The sequence below is a fragment of the Erythrolamprus reginae genome, chromosome 13 (genome assembly GCF_031021105.1).
Source record: "Erythrolamprus reginae isolate rEryReg1 chromosome 13, rEryReg1.hap1, whole genome shotgun sequence".
NCBI classification, from domain to species: domain Eukaryota; kingdom Metazoa; phylum Chordata; class Lepidosauria; order Squamata; family Dipsadidae; genus Erythrolamprus; species Erythrolamprus reginae.
Window position 1 is genome coordinate 11774679 of NC_091962.1, and position 15940 is coordinate 11790618.

General features: G+C 46.6%; 1 protein-coding gene across 2 annotated transcripts in view; it reads right to left on the reverse strand.

Annotated features, from left to right (window-relative positions):
* Positions 1 to 10542: 10542 nt before the first annotated feature.
* Positions 10543 to 15940, reverse strand: part of KCNN3 (potassium calcium-activated channel subfamily N member 3) — a 63264-nt gene continuing 57866 nt past the window's right edge. For both annotated transcript variants that reach the window (XR_011560479.1, XR_011560478.1), the window contains one exon: positions 10543 to 15488. The gene's annotated coding sequence lies outside the window, so the exon portion shown is untranslated. The remainder of the gene's footprint in view (positions 15489 to 15940) is intronic.

A 15940-nucleotide genomic window follows, 5' to 3' on the forward strand; every position in this document is an offset into this window, starting at 1 on the left:
TAAAAACCAAGCAAATAAATCCATGAACTGCACGGAGTTGCACATAGCAAGGGGTCAGACTAGCAGACCTCCCAAGCTCCTTTCCAGTTCTATGGTTTTCATGAAAATCAGATCACAGGGAAATGGCCGCCTCCAGGTCCCAGTCAATTTTAAATAATGCAAGTTGATGGGCCCACGAGGAAGAGCCTTCTTTGTGACTGCCCCGACGGCATGGAACCAACTACCCCCCCCCCCCCCAATGTACACACTGCTCCCACCCTACTATCCTTCCGAAAGGCTGTGAAGACCTGGTTTTGTGGCCAGGCCTTGGGGCGGGCGGGATGGGGGGGGGCGTGAATTGCAACATCTTATGCAACTGTTCTGTATAATTGTGGATTCGATTAATTCTTTTTCTTGGCTTATGGTTTTTTTTTTTTTAAATGTTCTTATTACTAATTATTTGACTTTGTTCATTTTATGTACTATTTTTCCCCCGCTGTAAACCGCCCTGAGTCCCACTGGGCTTGAGCGGCATAGAAGTCAATTCAATTCATGAAAACCATATAACTTCTATGAACCGCATGGTGTTGCACAGAGCGAGGGGAGGATCTCCAGGGTTCCCTTGCAGCCCTATGATTCTATGAAAACCAAGCACATGCATTTAGGACCCGACTGCATGGCGGCTGCATGGACTTGCATTGAATGGAGCTGCATGGCCCCCTTAGGCCTGAGAGAACCGGGCCGACGCCCCAAGGGCCTGCTGGGGCCTCCCGTTCCTCCCAAGCGGGCCTTTTGCACCCGCCGCCCCAACCCCCTCGTAGGCCCCGGCCTTACCTCCCCTCCCCTTTCCAGCGGTCCGCCTGGCGCCGCCGAACGAAGCCGCCTCTATTGTGCGGGACCCGCGCGGGCGAGCAGCGATGACGTCTTTTAGAGCGCGACCCGCCTGGTCGCCGGGCCCGCTAAAAAGCCCGGCGGCGCCATCTTTAAAAAGGGCAAACCTGACCTCTTCCTAGTTTCCAAAGAGGCGCAATGATATTTTAAAGCTTGGATTCGCACAGGGTTTCTCTCCCCCTCCCCGCGCCGCTCTCCATTTTGCTCCTCCTGTCGCTGCTGGACTACACTCTCCATCATCCCTTGTTCGATGGGGATGATGGAGGCTCTAGGCCCCCCCCCACCCTTTTTAAAGACCCACTAATCCCATTCTCTACTATGCCTGATTAAACTTTAATTCAACACCTATTGTGTAAATGTTCGAGTGTGGGGGGGGGGAGCAATGATCTGCCCGGAACCCTACACTATTCTCCATCAAAAGTTGCAAAGATAGTCTTAAGACCTCACAGGGCTGTTGTTGGGGGGAAATAACCAGGAGCATTACAAATCTTGCCTTAAGCTCCTGGATGAAAGGGAGAAACCTCTAAGGAAAGATCTTTGGATTTTGATGGGTTTAAATAAATTTGATTCCCCTCAATTTTTGGAGGGGGGGGAAACGCACCCAGATTTTTACTCCTGCTTGTAGAATTTTGCTGCAAGCACAATGGGGCAGATAGGGAATGAACATATAGAAAATTTGGGACCTTAAATGCTTTCTTTTTGGGGGGGGGGGGTTTGTTATAATTTTAAAAAAAATTTCTCCATCTTAAAAAACATCAAGGAAGATATTAAGAAAATTGACCACCGTGTGACGAGAAAACAGAGATGGTGCGTGGAACCCTCACACAGAATGGTGAAAACATTTAAAAAATTAAGAAACTAAATGATAGAATGGAAACCAGACTACAATACGCAGAAACTAGAACAGAATATAATTCATAAAAATCTGGAAGAGGCAATAATAAACCTCAAATTTGAAAAATCAGCATTCTTCTTGAGATTTCAGAATATTACTGAATCTACACTCACTAGATAAGTTAATTACGACTGCTAGAATGCACATTATATACAGTATATCCCCTTTGCTTTTCTGAACCCTGTTTTTAATGTAGTACTTAATAAACATATTTTTAAATATATATATATATATATATATATATATATATATATATATATCTGATAAATAAAAATAAATAAAAAAATAAATATATAAACCATAGCTAAATAAAAACACAACATCAATGCCTAACAATTTACACATAATTTTTTCTTATCTTCAAAACTTAACAAAAAAAGTGCTTTCTGAGCTTAGATCTTTCCCTTCACGACCCAACTAGTCACATGATCAGTGCTAGAAGGGCAACTAAAATAGTGAGCAAACCCCACTACTTTCTAGCACTGAGGAGGTTTCCTGGTTGGGTCTGCAAGAAAATAACTAAGCTCAGAAAGCACCAAGGACCCCACAATCTTCCTCTTAAGCACAAAACTTATCAGGAAAGACTTCATGAACGCCATCTGTATAGTCTGGAGGACAGAAGGAAAAGGGGGGACGTGACTGAAACATTTAAATATATTAAAGGGTTAAATAAGGTTCAGGAGGGAAGTGTTTTTAATAGGAAAGTGAACACAAGAACAAGGGGACACAATCTGAAGTTAGTTGGGGGAAAGATCAAAAGCAACGTGAGAAAATATTATTTGACTGAAAGAGTAGTAGATCCTTGGAACAAACTCCCAGCAGACGTGGTAGATAAATCCACAGTAACTGAATTTAAACATGCCTGGGATAAACATAGATCCATCCTAAGATAAAATACAGGAAATAATATAAGGGCGGACTAGATGGACCAGGAGGTCTGTTTCTGCCGTCAATCTTCTAGGTTTCTCTGTTTCTACCCATGGATTTCAAACAATCCTGAAATCTGCACAGCTCCCAGTGGTTCTCAACCTTTCTAATGCTGTGGCCCTTCATGTTGTGGTGACCCCCAACCATAAGTCCAGCACCAATTCTCCCAACAGAGCTATAAGCTGATTGGCAGGAAGGTCAGAGGGACCCCCCCCTCACTGTAAATGCCTGATTGGTTGGATTGTAAAAATAGGAATAGAAGCTTTAGTTCCTAACACCATGGGGAATTTGTTTTTTCCCCCCATGGCTTTAGGCAAAGGGGTCACGACCTCCAGATTGAGAACCACTGCAACCTCAAACACATAAGGAAATAACACGGAGGGGCTGAGTTGGGTTGATTTTTCAGGAGGAAAGTGATGCACAGAGTTTATCAAATGAGAAAGCACCAGTACGGTCATTGTATCCATGAGGACTAGGAACTTATTTTTTTTAACCAGGAACCTTAAAAATTCCTCTGCTGTTTTGATCACCTTTATTCGATCTCTCCCTGTGCAATCGGCACAATATCAGGCTAGAGGGGTGCAACCCCTTTAATTTAGGGTATTGCATCCCCCCCTTAATTTTTATTTTTTTTGGGGGGGGGCTGCATATTGTTCATATGTATTTATTTCGAGGGAATTAAATTTCCTGCAATGTCGAAACGTGTGGCTGCAGCCTCCCAAGCGCTGCCCATCTACCCCTCCCTCCAATATCCATGCAAAGTATACTGCTCAAATAAATAAATAAAGGGAAGACGTAAACAACACAATATAACTCCAAGTAAATCAAACTTCTGTGAAATCAAACTGTCCACCTAGGAAGCAACACCGATTGACAATCAATTTCATTTTGCTGTCAGCACATTCAACTTTGTACAGTACAAAGTATTCAATGAGAATATTTCATTCATTCAGATCTAGGATGGGTTATTTGAGTGTTCCCTTTATTTGTTTGAGCAGTGTATATATAAAACACACACACACCCATATATATTGGTACGAAAGAAAATCACAAGGAGGGGCTAAGTCGGGTTGATCATCCGGGATGGGTGGGGAGAAAAGGAAAGTGATGCACAGTTTACCCAACGAGAAAGCACCAGTTTTCCCATGCATGAGGACTAGGAACTTAATTTTTTTGTTTTACTAGTCTTCTGCTGTTTTGATCACCTTTTTTTCCTATCTCTCCCTGAGCAATCGGCACAATATGAGGCCAGACAGGTGCAATCCCTTTAATTTGGGTATTGCACTCCCCCCTAATTTTTTTGGGGAGGAGGCTGCTTATTATTCATATGTATTTATTTGCAGGAAATTACATTTGTTGCAACGCCGAAACGTGTGCCTGCAGCTTCCCAAGCATTGCTCATCATTGCAATATATATATAACCCCCCCCCATTTATATTGAGGATCCCCCGCCGTCCCCCCAGCCTCAGCCCCCCTCCCCTCTCCAAGACCTGCGTTGCAACCCTCACCCCAGCCAGCAGGCAGGCTGCAGAGGATGGGAGCAGGGGCGCCCGCCTCTTGAGGGCGCCAGGTTGGGGAAAGGCAGCCGGAGGGGGGCGGGCGCATCCCCGCCCCTTCGCCCACCGCACGCCTGGAGGCTTGCGGGACGCATAACGGAGGGCGGCGCCGATGCGCATGCGCGAGGGGCGCAGGCAGCGCCGAGTCCATCCGAGCGGAGACGGAGTCAAACGGGTGGAGAAGGAAAAAAAATAAAACACCACCTTCCTACTGCGCACGCGCTCCGCGGTCGGCCGACCCCGCTCTCCCGGCCCCGCGCATGCGTACCTCGCGGCAACGCGTTCCCGCTCAATCCGCGCCGCTTTTTCTCCCGTCCACCTTTTTTTTTTCTTTTTACTTTCCCCCGCGGACCGTCGACGCCTCGCTTCCCCCGACGCTCTCCCGGCCCCAACCGGGCCCCCGACTTACCTTTCCTGCCCGGAAAGCAAATCCCAGGTGGTGAGGGCAATCCGAAGGGAGGCCGCCGTCCCGCTTTCTCTTAATTTCCTCAGCCCCGCCGTGCCTAGGGGGGGCGCAGAGTGATTGCGTCACGCCGAGCGCGCGCCGCACGAGTCGCGTTCTCTTCCCCCTCCTCGCTCTGACGCCAACGGGGGCGTGTCGCTTCTTCGCCATGGCAACCGCTGAGCGCTCCTTAGGGCCTCCGCTGAAAGGCGTGAAATGGAGCCTCCAGGGCTAGGAGAAGTCTACCCCAGACCTTGGAAACCGGCGGGAAAAGAGGATTTTTAAACCCGGAGATGGTCTTTTAGGGTCTAGATGGACGTGGACTGCAAGATCCATCCTCCACCGTCCAGCCTGGTTTTTAACTCGGGGGGGGGGGGGGGCATGCTGGGTATTGTAGTCCAAAAGAGAAGAAACCCAGTGACTTGGATGGGATTGAGAGGGGGAGCAAGTTTAACTGTAAACTGACCAGGGTCCCATCATCCTCTGCCAGCCTATCTATTCCTCAAAGTAGAATAAAATAAATAAATAGAGTTTAATAGTTAGGGTGGCAGAGGATGATGGGAATTGCAATCCCACAGCTGGCACATCTTCATTGATGGATTGATGACATGGCCACCATCTCCCAGACAAAACTCAGGGTGTCTCATATAATAATATAATAAGGGCTATAAAAAAAGATTGCACTATAAAAATACATCAAAAGCATATAAAACTATAATTTAATTTGACTTCTATCCTGCCCAATCCCAATGGGACTCAGGGTGTCTTAAACAGTAAATAATACATACAATATAACAAAAGTCAAGTATTAGTTAATAAAGAACAGTAAACCCGCTTTGGGTCCAAGGACAGATCTTGAATTCACAGATGAGCTAGGGATGATGGGAGCTGTAGTCTGTACCCAGCCGCCAAAACCAGTAGCTCCTTAAAAACTCCCTCCTTTCAGCTTCCATTTTTTTTCAGTGTTTCTCAAACTTGGCCCCATTAAGATGGGTGGATTTTAACTCCCAGAATTGAACTCCTGCTTGGGGGTTGGACTAGATGACCTACAGGGTCCCGTCCAACACTGTTATTCTGAATCTGAAATTCCCCAGTCAGCATGCTTTAAGTATATAGACTTTTAAGGATACTGGCTGGGAATCGTGGGAGTTGAAGTCTATCCATCTGAAAGGAGCCAACTCTGTCAAACCCTATTTCAAAGCTCAACCTGGCTTGTTTTGATTAATCAAAGCTTCTCCTTTGGCATCACCCAAAATTTCAGAGGGGGGAATTCCTATTCCTGTCCTCATCCAGGAGCAAAAAAAATAGTCTTCCCCAAATCTAACCATCCACTTGCATCCTTTATTAGGACATTTTGTAAACAAACTGGGTTTAATGCCACCCAGGCTTCATTTAAATTCATCTTTTCCTTTGATCTAAACATAAGAAGGTGGGGGTGTGGAGAGAATGACCCCCCAAGGGCTTAATTTGCCTCCCCCCAATTCATTTGCACTCGTTTTCTACCTAAACCTTGACAGTAACTTAATCCGATTAGCATAAAAACGCCTGGCATCAAACAGATGGGGGGGCGGGCGGTGTTGGCTCACTTTCTGGTAAATAACCGTGTAATTTGCCATCTGGCGCATAAAATCCCAAAGGCTGATTGTGGCTTGTTGCTCCTCTCCTAAGGGTAAACTCTCTCTTGGGTCTCACAAGCCCACGATCAATGGTGGCTTAGGGCTATCCTAGTAGACCCCCATTCCTGTTGACCTGGGTCCTTTCTAGCCCATCTATCCACTTGTGTTGACGCTGTGTGATGGTTGTAAGTGCGAGGCTCGGTCGTAAGCCACTTTCTTTCCAGCCCCGTTGGATAATGGTGCCAAGATAATTTAACCCAGATTTGGGGCAGGGGGGAAATGTGCCCCCATCTCCATGATCTCAATCCAATTAATCATTGGATTTGTATTCTGTATTGTTGTTGTGAGCCGCTCCGAGTCTTCGGGGAGGGGCGGCATACAAATCTAATAAATTATTATCTCGATCTCTTAATTGTGCAATAACTGTATGTTTCTTCTTTTGGCCACCAGGTGGCACCATTGGCCAGCCCACAACTCTGCCCCATTCTGCATAATTTGCCTGGTGCTTTCAAAGGAATCTGGCACCCATCAAAACAGCTGGACTACACCTCCCATCCTCTACACCTGACAGGCCACTTGAGCATCCTCCTCGTTAACCTGACATGCCAAATAAGCATCATTTTATGCCCCTCGTTCCCTCCCCCCTGCCGCTATGTATTCTACATCTCCTTTCATGAGGACTAGAATGACACCTCGCAAAAGCAAAACCCCAGGTTTGGCTTTGAAGCTGTGCCACCTTCTGCCCCCCCCCTCCCCGAAGGAAAAATTTCCGATTTCACAGAAAGCGAAGGGAAGGCTGGGTTTCTCGCTTGGACCGCCAGCTTTCAGACAACCCAGGAAACTTGGAGCAAAATTATTTTATTTTTATTCCGGTTTCTCGCTTGAATCTAGAGTTACAAAACTGGCTTTGAAAATTTCAAGCTTTGCCTTGACGGTCACCTGCACTAGGCCGTTTATTTTATTTTTTCTGCTTCTGAAATTTATGCCCACTGGAGGGCGGCCACTTGGAGCCAGGAATTCAAATTCTGCTCTGAAATACAAAGTGCTCCTTTGGACCCCTTTTAGACGGGTCAGTAGCCAAATTCTTAAAGACGCTAAACTGTACCTGCTTGGAAGCTAAGAGCCCATCAAGCTGGGCCATTAAATTCCAGCAGAGTGAGCTCTTAAGGCTATCAGGGTAATTGGGCAACGGGTTCCAGGGGCCTTTGAAAAGAAAACAGCGCATAAGAGGGAAGAGGACAAACATGAATGACTGCACTCGTCTAGGGAGTGATGGATGCTAGAGGGCAGCCTGGTTCAAGGTGGGTCTTTGTGGCTTCAAGGTCAGAAGGATCCTGGCAGATCTGATGAAATGAGTGAACTTCCGAAATCTGTGATTCATTAGAACATGGCACCCTCCTAAACTCCAAAGACATTCATTGAAATCTCTCTCTCACGCACACATCTACAGTATTTATTTATTTATTTATTTGATTTTTATGCCGCCCTTCTCCTTAGACTCAGGGCGGCTTACAACATGTTAGCAATAGCACTTTTTAACAGTATCTACCTACCTACCTACCTACCTACCTATCCATCCACCCATCCAATCTAATGTATGTATGTAGATTGTTGTGAGTTTGGTTTTTTCCCATGTAATATTTTTAGTATGCAACCGGTGAAAATCTACGAAAACAAATCTCTCTCTCTCTGTATTTATCTATCTATCATTTATTATCTATCAATCTATATCATATACCTTGTATATATCTTTCTCAATTTATCATCTCTCTCTCTCTCTCTCTCTCTGTGTGTGTGTGTATGTATATATATATATATATATATATATATATATATATATATATATATAATAAATCAATCTTATCTCTATCAGCTATATCTTCATCTCAACCTATCATCTATCTAGATCATTTATCTTTATATCTATGTCTATCTATAGCTACTGTATCTCTCTATTTAATCTATCTTCTCTATCCCTCCACCCACTCACCCATCCATCCACCCACCCTCTATTTTCTTCCTGCCTTCCTTCTCATCCCTCCTTCCCTCTTTCTATTTATCTATCCATCATCCATCCGTCCCACCGCTATCTCTTTCCTGCCTTCCTTCCCTCCATCCCTTCCCTCTATTGGTCTATCTGTCCATCATCCCTCCCTCCATCCATCCCTCCATCCATCCATCCACCTTAACGCTATTCCTTCCTTCTTTCCTTCCCTCCTTCCTCTCCATAATCAAATTTAGGCCACTTTTCCAAAGGAGAAAAGAACGAGGCTAGGATCTATCTATCTATCTATCCCCATCCATCCATCCATCCATTTCTGGGAAAACATTCAAACCTAGCCAGAAAAGTGGGGGGGGGGGGGGGGGGAAGGAACGCGCTGTCTTTTCATTGCAGCCTCTCCACCCAGAGGCAAGTAATTGTTGGTGACATTTTCGTCAAGAATAGATCTAACACCTGCTTTGAGTTCCTGGCCTCCCCACCCCACCCCCCGTTCTGGAAATCCCGCCGTTCATCCCTTGCTCTTTTCAGCAACAGCAATGAAGAGAGAAGGAAACGGGGGGGGGGGGAATAACCCCAGCATCCCATTTTCAGCGGGAGGAAGCCCCAAATTTAAAGGCGGGTTTAAAAATGGACAAGCGCAGAAGAGGAATTGGCTACATTGAAAGAAAGCAGCTGTGAAACGCAATTGGGCTACAAAAATAATACGTTTCAGGACCACGGACAGCATCTCAGTAGAGACACGTTGCTCCTTGGGTAGAATTCTGTATCCAGGTAGACTTGTAATAGGGACCAGAATTCACATTGCCGATCAAGGCGGCTTTTCACTGAGTCACAAATTCGGGACTTGATTGATTGGATTTATAGGCTGCCCAACTCCCGACGGATTCTTTTTATGGTCGCAAGTCGAAGCCTCACCTGGATCGCATTAAAAATAAACTGTCGAAAGCTACCACTGTTCATAAAGGCTTGACCGTCGGCCCAATCCCAGCCAATGGTGGTTTGTACCACAAGCCTGCTTGAGCCTTGCTATTATCTGGCCGTTTTCTCAATACCCTCCCTTTTGGCTTCCGGTGAAACGGCTATCAAAAGGCAATTCATAGAACAGTACCGGAAGGGCTTTCCCCAACGCTTATTTTTCATGGGAATCAGCAAAAATATTATACATATTTATATTCATGGCAAAAGAAGAGGGATATGTTTATATATATATACTGTATATATATCCCTCTTCTTTAGCACAGCCAACATCTTCATTTCATGAATAAAACATGGCGCTGCCTTCTCTCGCCACCAATAAACAGATTTAATCTTCTCGGGTTTTCCCCAAAGGGAACCTGCCTTATTCATAGACTTTGAGAGACCGGGAGAGAGCGAGCTGAAAAGCTAAAAGAGATGGGGCGACACTAAGCCACCATCTGCTTTGATTCTTAGCGGCCTTAGAAGGGGGCACATCTCCAGGCAAACCCCCCCCCCCCCAAGATTTCCAAATTGTAGTTTCTAAGCGATGGCAGGGACCTCTCAAAATTCAATATTCTGGAGAAAAATCATTAATTCCTGGGTTGCAAGAATTGAGAATGTCTAGTACTATTTTAGTCGACTGTCCTGTCTCTTTTTTTAAAACCCAGTGATGAAGCACCTACTATACACCTACTATGTATGTTTGGTTTTTATATTAATGGATTTTTAATAATTTCTAATACCAAATTACTATTGTACACTGTTTTATTGTCGCTGTTAGCCGCCCTGAGTCTCTGGAGAGGGGCGGCATACAAATCCAATAAATAAATAAATAAATAAATAAATTTCTAGTGGCAAGCTGTTCCACTGACTAATTGTCCTCAATGTTAGGAAGTTTCTTCTTAATTCCATGTTGCTTCTCCTCCTCCTCCTCCTCCTCCCCCCCTCCTCCTCTTCGTCCTCCCCCTTCTCCTCCTCTCCCCTCCTCCCTTCTCTTCTACTTCCCCTCCACCTCCTCTCCTCCCTTTCTCCCCTTCCTTCTTTCCTCTTCCTCCTCCTCTTCTTTTCCTCTTCCTCCTTCCCCCCTCCCCCCCTCTTCATCCTCTTCCTCTCCTCCCCCCTCCTCTTCCTCCTCTTCTCCTTTCCTCTTCCTCCTCCTCCTCCTGATATGTCTTAAAAGGAATCCGTTGGGCTTTTTAAAAAAAGAAGAAGGAAACACAGGGCAGAACAACGAGAGAAATAAAGAAGAGACGCCGGAAAGATTTCAAAGCCTTTATATATATAAGGGTTGTCGGTCACATCCATATATATATATTATTTTTCCTGTGCATTTTTATTATCTTTCCACCCGGGCGTCTCGCGAGACTTGACGCCCCCTTCCCAAACCTCGCAACCTACATAAGACCCAACTCTGTGAAGATTAAAATCCAAGGCACTTTTTTTTGGTTAGTTTTAACTTTTTGTTTTTCTTTGTTGTTGGTTTTACAGTGAACAGGTTAAAGCCATTGAGTTTGGAATCGGAGCATGGTTGGTTCTGGGGTGCAGGGGGGGGGGTAGGAAATGGGAAATATCGGGGGGGGGGGGCTTCCTTGTAGCCCTGGCAACCCGACCTCGCAGACTGGGAGATCTGGGATTCGTAGTGCCTGAAAAAAATGCCCCAAATGGTATCCTGTTGGTTTTTTTTACATGATTGGCAGCTCATTTTGACATGATTGACAGCTTGCCAGCCCTATGGCTTCTGCCGGAGAGAAGGAACTAGGCTCCTTTGGCATCAGCTCTGCACCAATCAGGTCTTTATAAACCTGGTCAGTTGGCCATCCAATTTGTGCAAAGAAAGGGAGAAAATGGTTGCGATTCGCACCCGATGCGAATGCGCCCCAAATCTCAGAGCTGTTCAAAAATGCAGGCGTCGAATGATCCAGGTGGTCCTCAACTTACAACGGCGGCCGAACGCCCCCAATTTTCTCTCGCTAAGTGAGTTTTTAGGCCCCAGGGATATGACCTTCCTCAATATACAGTGGTACCTCTACTTACGAACTTAATTCATTCCATGAGCAGGTTCTTAAGTAGAAAAGTTTGTAATAAGAAGCAATTTTTCCCATAGGAATCAATGTAAAAGCAAATAATGCGTGTGATTGGGGAAACCACAGGGAGGGCGGAGGCCCTGTTTCCTCCCAGGAGATTCCTAGAGAGGCCCCACGGAGGCTTCTCCACGCCTTTTCCGGCCTTGTTTCCTCCCAGGAGATTCCTAGAGAGGCCCCACAGAGGCTTCTCCCTGCCTTTTCTGGCCTTGTTTCCTCCCAGGAGATTCCTAGAGAGGCCCCACGGAAGCTTCTCCCCGCCTTTTCCGGTCTTGTTTCCTCCCAGGGGATTCCTAGAGAGGCCCCACGGAGGCTTCTCTCTGCCTTTTCCAGCCATGTTTCCTCCCAGGAGATTCCTAGAGAGGCCCCACAGAGGCTTCTCCCCGCCTTTTCCAGCCTTGTTTCCTCCCAGGAGATTCCTAGAGAGCCCCCACAGAGGCTTCTCCCTGCCTTTTCCAGTTACAGTTTCGGAGACTCGGGTGGGTAAGTGGAAAATGGTTTTTGAGAAGGAACACCCGGTTCTTATCTAAAAACGTTCGTAAGTAGAGGCCTTCGTAGGTAGAGGTACCACTGTATTCTGCGGAGGAGCTTCCAGGCTTCCTGACAGGGAGAACCATCAATTTTTATTCTCCCCTTTTCCTTCGTGGGCCCGCTCACGGAACCCCTCGCTGTTCCATTCGGTGGCAGTGGCATCTATTTGGATGGCTTTCATTTATTAATTCTCGATTTTTAAAAGAAGAGAGGTTGGCAATGAACGAGCTGGCGGGAAAGGGGAGAGAACAGGCCGTTCCGAACCACTACGGGCGAAGCGGGCGTCTGGCTGTGCTTGCTCTCTCTTTGGGCCTTTTATTTCAAGCGACGTTCAAAGCAGCCGGGAGACGAAGGAGGCACAAAGGCGGCCGAGCCGAGGCTGAAACACAACAAGAGCCCTGTTACTAGGCAGGCAGGCGCCTCGGTTTCCTTTTCACTTTCCTCCCATGCTCAGCTTTTAAAAGAGCTCTGGGTGAGTTTGGAGTTAGGAAGAAGGGAAGGGAGGAAAACAGGAAGGAAGGAAGGAAGGAAAACAGGAAGGATGGGAAATGGATGAATGAAGGATGGATGAATGGAAGGAAGGAAGGAAAACAGGAAGAATGGGAGATAGATGAATGGAAGGAAAACAGGAAGAATGGGAGATGGATGAATGGAAGGATGGGTGGATGGAAGGAAGGAAGGTAAACAGGATGGGAGATGGATGAATGTAAGGATGGGCGGATGGAAGGAAGGAAGGAAGGAAAGTGAAGGAAGGAAAGGACGGGAGAAGGATGAATGGAAGGTTGGATGGAAGGACAAAAAGAGAAGGAGGCATGGAAGGGAGGGAAAGAGGGAAGGAGGAAGGGAGAGGGAGAGAGGGAGGAAAACGGGGAGAGGGAGAAAAAGGAGGGAGGGAGGAGGGAAGGAAGAAAGGAGGGATGGAAGGAGGGATGGATGGAAGAAAAGGAAGGAGGCATGAAAGGAAGGGAGGGAGGGAAGAGGAAAGGAGAGAGGAGGAAAGGAAAACAGGAATGGCGAAGGAAGGAAGGGAATTAACAGGCAGGCAGGCAGGAAGAAAAGGACTAGGAAGGATGGAGGGAGGGAGAAAGGATTGGAGGAATGAAGAAAGGGCTCCCTTTCTCAATAATACACCTCCATAAAAGAATGGTCCTTACAAGGCCTACTACTACTAGTAGCAGTGCCACTGTTATTGCAACTAGTCTCCAGCTCTCTGGAATGGATAGAAGATCAACCCTTCAAGTCACAACTGAGCGAAAAACCTCTAAACCTGACCAACAAAACACACCTACGGCACTCAACACCTGGCCCCATCCTCACCTCTTCAAAAGGAGGCCGCCATTCTCCACACCAACCTTTCTTAGCCACAGAACCTGGCCTACAACTCCCAGAATCCCTTAGCCAGCACCGCCTACTTCCTGCTTTGTCCTTTAACCCTTAAGTCGCCAGAAAACTCAAACCAAACCTTTGCTAAGTTTTTTAGCCCACAAATTCTCTGGACTTCCCCAACTAACACATTTGCAATTTCTCTCTTTGGAACACGAGAGCGGGCGGACTACAAAGCCCCTTCTCCTCTCCTACCAAGCCTCTTGTCTGGACCCCAGAACCAACCATGCGGGTTAAGAAGGGAGAAGAGCGTTTTTTCTCTCTCCCTTACTTGCTTCTCTAAACCATCGTCATGTCAGAGTTTTAAAAAATAACAACCGAAAGAGAAGATTATGCGAACGTTGACAGCGTTCATCCTTTATAATATAGCAATATATTTCATAGGTAAAATAAAATTATGGTTATGCTTTCCTTTAGTCGTCGTAATTATATTTTTTTTTGGTTGTTTTTTGTGGATTTTTATTTTTTTTAGAAAACAGAAATTGTCAGCCGTCAGGTTTTTTTCCGAGGAATACCCGAAAGAGCCGGGAATCTCGTTTGGCTTCCCTCTCTCTCTGACGGGCATAAAGTGGAAATCGGAAGGTGGACACGGCAGGAACGGCGTTAGAAAAAAGAAAAGAAACCACAGTGACTTCCAATTTTGTGGTGGCGGTGGAAGAAACCCACAATCCCGCTTAGATGTCCTTCGTTGGTCCCGCTTCCTTCTCCCAAGAAATATAATTCAGTCTCTACCAGACAGCATCACACACCCCAAAAATCGGGGTCTCCGATGACTTGGGGTTGAGTGTGTTTTGTGTGTGTGTGTGTCGGGGGGGCTTTCTTGGCCAAGCGCTGCACGTTTCTGTCCTTCAGTGGTACGTCGCCCCTTTCCAATGATGGCTTGTTTCAACCAGGTTTGTTTCAAGACGGAGAGGCCACAGCTCAGGGGAGACCATACTGTAATGTTTGAGAGTGGGCAGGTGGACCCCCAGTGGGCAAGGAGGAGGAGATCGTCCCCAAAAAGACCACCTCCCCTTTTTTTCTTCCAGTGGTGACAATTCTCTACACAAACCCCATCACAGTTTGTTCTCCTTAAACACATCCAAAATATATGCATGCACATACATACATACACACCCCAAACAAACAATAAGGCATTGTAGAATTACATATTTGGTGACAAGATAAGCTTTCATTGACAGGCATCTCAGTGTCAGCAGGAACATCTGGAGAAGTTCCTGCAAACGGGCTATTGAGCTCCTATAGGCTTCGTCCCCCCCCCAATTTCCTAACTTTTTCAAGGTTCTCCCATCTGGATTTTCATAGCCAAACAAAACCACGACAGGATGCAACCCCCCAAATTGGTTCCTTTTCGGGGGTCCCATCACCCACTTCCTCCTCCCCAGACTTCAACTGCTGTTATTTCAATTTGATAAATTAAATTAAATTTGATTTGATAAATTAAATTTCACCCCCCCCCCCAAAAAGCGTCGTTTTGATGCAATGAAAGAATGGGGCCTGCCCCAGAGGAAGGTAGGATATAGTTCGATGCACCCATTTTTGGGGGGGGGTTGTTGGGGAGGGGGGTTTAATCCTCTGAATCCCGGATCAAGAGACATTTTTTTAGAAAAAAGAGGGTTTGTTTGGGGCTGGGTCCAAAGGCCTTGCAGATGAGTGGCTGGTGGAGGCTTTTATGGAAGAAAATTAAAATAGATGCATTTTCTCGGGGGCATTTTTGAGAGGGAAAAAAGAGAGCGTAGAAGGTCAAGCTAAGGAAAAGAAATTAAAACATCCCCAAGCCACCAGGAGCAGATAAACTAGCTAAACCCTGATGTGTTTGGCTTCCGTGGGGTTTAGCCCGTGGTGGGTGGTGGTGTCCCAAACCTAGTTTGGCAATCGGGATTGATGGTTTAGCAGCTCTGTAAGCCTAGCCAAGGGGGAGGGGTTCATCCCACAGAGATTGGGCCCAGTGACCTGAACTGGTTTTGTTCAACAAACCATGATTTCAGTGCAGCGACCCAAGCTGGCTTCATTCAATAAACCATGACTTGGCTCAGAAACTTTAGCTGGTTTTGTTCAAACAAACCAAATCTTGGCTCAGCAAGCGAAGTTAGTTTCATTCAACAAGCCACCATTTGGCAGAGCGGTCAAAGCTGGTTTCATTCGACAAAACATTTCTGGCCTCAGTGAGCGAAGGTGGGGATTCATTCAACAAGCCATGACTTGGTCCAGGGACTGAAGCTGGCTTCCTGCAACAAATCAAGTTTTGGCTCAGCGACTGAAGGGAGGGTGGAGACCCTGTTTCCTCCCAGGGGATTCCTAGAGAGGCCCCACGGAGGCTTCTTCCACCTTTTCCGGACCTGTTTCCTCTGAAGAGATTCCTAGAGAGGCCCCATGGAGGCTTCTCTCCGCCTTTACCAGCCTTGTTTCCTCCCAGGGGATTCCTAGAGAGGCCCCACGGAGGCTTCTTCCCACCTTTTCCGGACCTGTTTCCTCTGAAGAGATTCCTAGAGAGGCCCCATGGAGGCTTCTCTCCACCTTTACCAGCCCTGTTTCCTCCCAGGGGATTCCTAGAGAGGCCCCACGGAGGCTTCTTCCCACCTTTTCCGGACCTGTTTCCTCTGAAGAGATTCCTAGAGAGGCCCCACGGAGGCTTCTCTCCGCCTTTTCCGGCCCTGTTTCCTCCCAGGGGATTCCTAGA